Source organism: Dreissena polymorpha, chromosome 13 (assembly GCF_020536995.1).
Source record: "Dreissena polymorpha isolate Duluth1 chromosome 13, UMN_Dpol_1.0, whole genome shotgun sequence".
In the NCBI taxonomy this organism is placed as follows: domain Eukaryota; kingdom Metazoa; phylum Mollusca; class Bivalvia; order Myida; family Dreissenidae; genus Dreissena; species Dreissena polymorpha.
Window position 1 is genome coordinate 41565075 of NC_068367.1, and position 8127 is coordinate 41573201.

Here is an 8127-nt window from a genome sequence, read left to right on the forward strand (position 1 = left end):
GTTGTCTAGAGTCGTACTTGCTGTACTTATTGAAACAAAAAATATTTGTCAGAAAATAATAATCGTTAAAAATGACGTCATCGCATGTTGTTGTTTTTTATAAAGAAGGCAATGTTTTGAACTGAAACATGCTCGGAACCAGTGACATATCTGAATGTGAACATGTCGAGTTTGTCTAAATTACAAGGTATGCACCGATTTCTGAAGGGGAACGGCGAAGCAGGCATACGACTTAATTCAGTGTTTTAATTCAAAAGCTTTGCGCAATCCAAAGATTCTTCATAACACAATTGCAAAATGTGCCCCATCAAAACGAACCAGCAAAATAAATAGAAGCACATTTATTATTAAAATTACGAAATTCCCTTAGGTGTTCAAAAGGTACCTTGGTCATGTCTTATCAAATATTGAACGGACAATTACAGTGACGGCTTAAGGTAGCGCACCTCTAATGATTTCCCGCGATTTATTTTACGATCATTGCCGATCTTCAATGATCGGTTTTTTCCGAGAGATGAATTTTATTTTTTTCAAACTTCGAATTTTGATATGTGTTTACCTTATATATTTAGAATACATTTTTTTCACTATAAATATTGACTTTGATCCAATTATCATCTGAAAAATACGATTTCGCGATTTCTTCAAATATCGACGAGCCTTATTACCTGTTTACTTATGAAAATCTAATTTAAGGCTGCATTGACGTGAAGTTGTCGTGGCCGAGTGGTTAAGGCGATGGACTAAAAATCTTTAAGAATCGTCCCGCGCAGGTTTAAATCCTGCCGACATCGCATACTTTTTGCAACGCATTTTATTTCTTTTCTAACGTAATTTGATTTAATATAGCACATAAGCTATGTTTATTGTTAAAAATGTTGAAAATTGTATGCACATCCTTCAATTTTTTTAAATTAAAACAACATCATGGCTAATTTGGGTAATTAACTGCTGAAAATACGAATGATGCATGTTGCATTTTTATTTTTATTTCAAAAAGTAAACGGTAAATATGTCTATTTCTTGGTATTTTTGCTGTATATAGTGTTTCTATAAAAAAATAGTTTAAAATATAACTTAAATGATTTTATTTTGAATTTTATGACACTTTGTTTTTAACCGACCCAATTTTTACTTGGCTGAAATCACTTACATTTCATTGCGCTATTCCATAGATAAAAATTTGTAAAAAATAAATGTCTGTAAAAGAATACTTATTTCATCTTCTTAAATTTTAAACACCTTTACTGCATATGTACACACCAACTGCATGCTCATATAAGGACATTTGAATGAATTATGGAACTTTTATATACCCCAGGGGTGAAAATAAACTGGACAATAGCCGAGCGTGAGGGTGGTTTGAAAAAAACGGTATATATTTTAAAAAAGCATGGAAAGCCTTCCTACAAATTTGCATGTAGTTCAGTGAAATGATGCTGATTAGGAAAATAATTAATTAAATTATATTTGGATATGTGCCCATTAGGGGTGCGCTACCTTAATTGTATACTCACCGTTAATAGACATCAATCATAAATATTATTCTTAAATAAAGGGAATGTAAACTATTGATAGGAATTTAATAGAATTATTGAAAGAAAAGTTATCTAAGAGGTTAAGACGTGTTATTGTACTTCATCAAAAATTGCACCGTAACTAAAGATAAAACCCGCTCGGAAAAAATGGGCTTTTTGTGTGCGTAAAGTCAAGTGTCGTCCAAGATAAGCATGTACAGTTCGCACAAGCTAATCTAGGATGACACTTTCTGATTATATGGCATGTTTTGTTTAAAGGCAGTAAAATAATTAGCGACCATCCAGCAAACTGCACAGGCTAATATGGGACGACACTTTACGCACATGCATTAAGTCCGGTTTTCCCAGGGCTAAAATATGTATCGTATGATGTTCTATAAGACGGGCTGTATTCAATTACCGACCATTTACCTTTTGCAGAGATGGACGATCTGTCAGGCCCGGCGGTAAAGGGCCGACACCGACCGGAAGTGGGCCGGCTGTCCACTTTATCAACTTCCATGGAGGAACCAGACCCGCCCTGCGCACGCCACTTTGAGAATAGAAATTGTGCTTTAGTAAGGTAAGAGTGTTACAGGGGCCTTTTCACAGATTTTTGGCATGTTATGACGTTTGTCATTAAATGCTTTATATTGCTAAATGTATACATTGGATCTAAAAAGCTCCAGTAAAAGAAAATAATAAAATTAAAGAAAGAAAAAAGCAACCCCCAACTGGGCTCGCAACACTGATCCCTGGCGTAAAATGCTATCGCATAGACAATTCGGCCATCCGCGCTCATACAATGGGTAGTGAATTTTATACTCTTTTTAAGCAATCCTCGTTGTATCACAAAATATAACGACCCCAACAAACTATTCAATTGTTTCTCGTTGCAACGCTTAATAATTTTCAGGTTTTTAAAACGTCAAACAATGCATATAATGGATATTTTAAAGCATGGTAAATGTTCAGTATTAATGTTTCCGCACAAATATCATAACTACAACGAACATTTGCGAATCTGAAGCATTTTTTTTAATTTGTCAATTTACCGAAACGTGTTAAGGCCTAATTCTAGGATTAATGCATGTGCGTAAAGTGCCATTTCAGATAAGCCTGTGCAGTCCGCAAAGGCTAATAGGGACGTCACTCTCCGCATAAATTTAATTTTCGTACAGAAGAGAATTCGTTTTATCGATAAAAACTAAAAAAGCGGAAAGTTTGGTCCCTGATTAGCTGCGGACTGCACAAGCTTAGCTGGGATCGATTTTTATGCATAAACATAAATATCGGCTTTCCGTCTCAGAGAATGAGGCTCGTCATAATCTTGTTGTGCCCTCCCCTTTCCTCCCAAAATTAGATGTGTATATAAAAATAATACCATGTTAACATCTGTTTTCAGTATAGGTGAACATCATTGCTTTTCTTTTTAATTTTATGCATATTTGTCGATTTGTTTTACATTTGAACAAAAGTTAACTTTGGAATTTCGTTGAAATAACAACTATATGACGTCAACATGATGACGTCATTATCAAATTGCGAGTCGGGCACACTTCGTTGTTCGGTTACCTGATAAGATTTCGAGTCTGGGTCGAATGCGAGGATGCTGGTGTAACCCTTCGGTAGCGGTTGATGCTTGAAGAGCTGCGCAGACTCGCGCCCAAGGGCGTGCATAGCGTCGGGGTCCGGCATGTCTCTCCCCCGCCCACCGGCCCCTGCCCAAAGTTGTAGACGGTCACGATGCTGCAGTGGACAGGGGTACGGAACGCGTACTGGGGACCTGATCTTGGAACGAAAAACATTAACATATTAAAATACAAGCGCAGATTGAGTGTTATTATACTGACATTAAACTGATACAATATAACACTGGATATAGTATTTAAGTTGTTAGTAGTTGTTATTAGTACGTAACGCGCATAGGGGACCCGATTTATAAACATAGCAACAGCAGCATGCAGATAAAACAGCAGCAGCAAAAGCAGCAGTAGCAGAAGTAATAGTACAAGAAGTAGTTGATGTTACTGTTGTTGTTGTGGTGGTAGCAGAAGTTATAGTAGTAGTAGTAGTAGTAGTAGTAGTAAAAGTAGTAGTAGTAGTAGTAGTAATAGTAGTAGTAGTAGTAGTAGTAGTAGTAGTAATAGTAGTAGAAGTAGTAGTAGTAGTAGTAGTAGTAGTAGTAGTAGTAGTAGTAGTAGTAGTAGTAGTAGTAGTAGTAGTAGTAGTAGTAGTAGTAGAAGTAGTAGTAGTAGTAGTAGTAGTAGTAGTTGTAGTAGTAGTAGTAGTAGTAGTAGTAGTAGTAGTAGTAGTAGTAGTAGTAGTAGTAGTAGTAGTAGTAGTAGTAGTGGTAGTAGTAGTAGTAGTAGTAGTAGTAGTAGTAGTAGTAGTAGAAGTAGTAGTAGTAGTAGTAGAAGTAGTAGTAGTAGTAGTAGTAGTAGTAGTAGTAGTAGTAGTAGTAGTAATAGTAGTAGTAGTAGTAGTAGAAGTAGTAGTAGTAGTAGTAGTAGTAGTAGTAGTAGTAGTAGTAGTAGTTGTTGTAGTAGTAGAAGTAGTAGTAGTAGTAGTAGTAGTAGTAGTAGTAGTAGTAGTAGTAGTATAGTAGTAGCAGTAGTTGTAGTAGTAGTAGTAGTAGTAGTAGTAGTAGTAGTAGTAGTAGTAGTAGTAGTAGTAGTAGTAGTAGTAGTAGTAGTAGTACGTAGTAGTAGTAGTAGTAGTAGAAGTAGTAGTAGAAGTAGTAGTAGAAATAGTAGTAGAAGTAGTAGTAGTAGTTGTTGTTGTTGTTGTTGTTGTAGTAGTAGAAATCGTAGTAGTAGTAGTTGTTGTAGTAGTAGTAGTAGTAGTAGTAGTAGCAGCAGCAGTAGAAGAAGTAGTAGTAGTAGTAGTAGTAGTTGTTGTTGTTGTTGTTGCTGTTGTAATAGTAGTAGCAGGAAGTAGTAGTAGTAGTAGTAGTAGTAGTAGTAGTAGTTGTAGTAGTAGTAGTAGTAGTAGTAGTACTTGTAGTAGTAGTAGTAGTAGTAGTAGTAGTAGTTGTTGTAGTAGTAGTAGTAGTAGTAGTAGTAGTAGTAGTAGTAGTAGTAGTAGTAGTAGTAGTAGTAGTAGTAGTAGTAGTAGTAGTAGTAGTAGTAGTAGTAGTAGTAGCAGCAGAAGCAGAAACAGTAGCATTAGCAGTAGCAGTAGCAGAAATAGTAGCATTAGCATTAGAAGTAGCAGTGGCAGAGGTAATAGTGGTGGTGGTGATTGTAGTGGTAACGGCAACGGCAGCGGCAGCGGTAGTAATAGTGATAGTATTTGTTGTTGTTGAAGTAGAGGTAGTATTTCGTTAATCATAATCATCATCATCATTATCATCATCATCATCACCACCACCAAAACCAACACCATCAACACTATCTCCATCATTATCCGCATCATCATCAGAATCACTTTCATTATTACCTCACACCTGTTGGCACAGAGCACTGAGATCCCGGCCAATGTCCCGACGACGTCGGTCGCACTTCATCCTCCGTCAGTACGCCTTTCTTAAGTATGAGCGCCTGGCTCGATGTCGGCATTACCTTGGTAACGGAACCGCATTTTTAAAAACCAAAAACGTTTTTTCATAACTAAAAGAAAGTCATAGATTCAAATAAATGTAGATATATTTCACTCTAGACATCGCTTCGTATATGGATAGTAGTCAATAACAATAAATAAAATGATGAAGCATTTGTAACTCTTTTCGTCGATAATTTTAAGAACAATACATTCTGCATTACTGACAGCGTTTAGTTTAAACATATTTATTTTAGCTCGATTGCGTAAACTGCCCCAGGCTAATCGAAACGCTCTCGAGTCCGTTTCCAGGTTTCACTCGGTGTCTTTGGGAGATGAAGACAGAACGCTCCCACAGAAGGGAGCGAACGAGTGACCTCCCGGCGTTTCAATGACAGCGTGTAGAATGTGAAATTTTAGTAGTGACTTTTAGGCCTCTGAATCGCCCTGTGCGATTGATTTACCTCACCAGAACAAAGTTTGATTCCTGATGAATGTATTTTTTTAAATAAATATTCCCGTTATTATTGTAAAAATTTATGCATATAACAAATAATTATAAAAATAAATTTTGGTAGTAGACACGTTTAATAACAGTAAACATCAATACGATAATCCTTCATTCAAATAATGTAACCTGTATTCTAGCAATTCGTGGCTATATATTAAATTGTATTCTCGCATTTCATGGCAAAATGTTTACATATTTTCGGATAATACAATTACATGTACAAGCAAAAACTATGATCGTAAGACTTTTGGACTAAATATATTAATTAGTCATCTATTTTATTAATGATTAGTTGTAAACATTCCAAATTTCTTAAATGGTTCCGTGTCTACATTATATCATTGTGTAACGTAACAATACTTTGCGATGACGATCTATTCTGGCATGCATATGTTATTATTTGATTTACAATGAAGTATAGCATTTTTTATGTGAACAAAATCGAGCTAGGTGAAAAAAATGAGGCGCACTCTTTGAAAATGGGGACTAATGAATATGCTGCGTATAGTGTAATCCCAGATGTGGACTTCACAGGCTAATCAGGGACGACTCTTTCCGCTGTTATGCAAGTTTTCGTTAAAAAAGGAAAATCCAGTTTAAGCGGAAGGTGTTGTGTCTAATTAGCTAGTGCTGACAGTCTTATCTGGGACAACACTTTACGCACATGCATTAAGCGCCGTTTTCCTAGAGTGCTGGTCATATATTTATATTCAGTGAAAACACACACACAATAAAGGCAACCTGTTTCTATCAACAACCTTCGAGTACACTTTTAGACTTTTCTAATACATCACTTTATCATATCAATATAGCTCCCTTATTTTTGAACGGCTTGTGTTGAAATTTCGACCATGGATAATTCTACACATATCTGATAATACCTGAAAATTAAATTGAAATTGAAAAAAAATCAAATAAAACTTACCAAATTTAAAACGTTACTTCAAAGATCAAATTCGCAAACTCGAACAACGTTAAATAATAACAATGTGAAAAGTAAAACGCATAAACTTACACGTCATAATAATTGACCGGCTTGCAACATGCCGATTGAACAGTTTCGCTCCTGAATATCCATACGAGCCATATTGTTTTTCTTTCATTACTGTTATGTTTTCCTCGTGCAAAAATTTACCTAGAATTATGATATTGAAACTAAATCGGAATAACATGTATATCGCCATTTACAACAATTGTTGATTTTTCTAACGCAATACTTTTTAAAACTAACATAGCTCAGTAATGAGTGAATATATTTATTTGAAATTTCACATGTGATCATTTGACTACAATATGTGCAAGCTAACGATAAAATCATTCATCCGTGACGATCAGACGCTTTAACAAGTGAGAAAGGTAGTCTGTAAAATACAAAGTGCGCGATTTCGCTCCTGAATATTCATACGAGCTTTATTGTTTTGTAAATTAATTTTATGTTTTCCTTATGTAAGAACCCTCCTAAAATAATTACATTTAAATAAAAATAGAATTAAATTGCGTTTCAACATTTCCACGTGCAAAAAAATGGAACCACACCTAGCCCACGTGCTGGAAGCACGTGCATTATGTCCAGTTGTCCCAGTTTTGTATGTTTTATTTTTGTGTGTATTAAGAATCCGATTAGATTCTACATAAAGCATCAGATCGTAAACACACTAAACATAAACTTTGAACAAGAAAATGTTAACCGAACAAAATGCCAACAAACCGCATAGCAAATCGGAAAATATATCTGGATTTTGTATAGATGTGTGCTTGTAGCATATATCCTTTGTAGACTTACCTCATAATGCCGTTGCATTAAATCGGTATGTTGCGTATTCCGCACGTCCCAAACTTTTTTGAAAACGGCCATTAGAATTGCGCCGCGCTGTGGGTTAACGGGACTTAATGCATGTGCGTAAAGTTTCGTTCTAGATAATCCCGCACAGGCTAATCACAGACCGACTGCACAGGCTAATCTGGGACGTCGCTGTGCGCACTTGAATCAAGACCAGTTTTCCAAGAGCGAGGCAAAATTCAACATACACCGATTTCAAGATGAATAGCAGGTATCACCGAACGTGAGTATCGACGATGTTAATACACGACAAATGTGGCGTAATAAAACCTACCCAGAAAAAAGAACAGATGGTTCGCAATTTTGCAGTCACCATTTAATTAAACATACCTATACATGTATTATAATATTAAGGGGCCTTTTCACGTTTTGGTAATTTGACAAATTACAAAAAATGGTTTCAGATACGCAAATGTTCGTTGTAGTTATGATATTTTTGAGGAAACGGTATAACTGAACATTTAACATGCTCTAAAAATCCAATATTTGCATCTTTTGACGATTTACAAACCTGAAAATAATAAAGCGTTGCAACGCGAAACGATTTACTAATTTGGATAGTTCTGTTGTTGTCGTTATATTGTGTGACACTACGAGGATTGCTATATGAAGTATAAAATACATCATTCATTTTATGAGCACGGATGCCCGTGTGGTCTAAGCCTTAGACTTTTACTCCTGGTGTCAGTGGTTCGAGCCCTGTTGAGAGTTACTTTTTT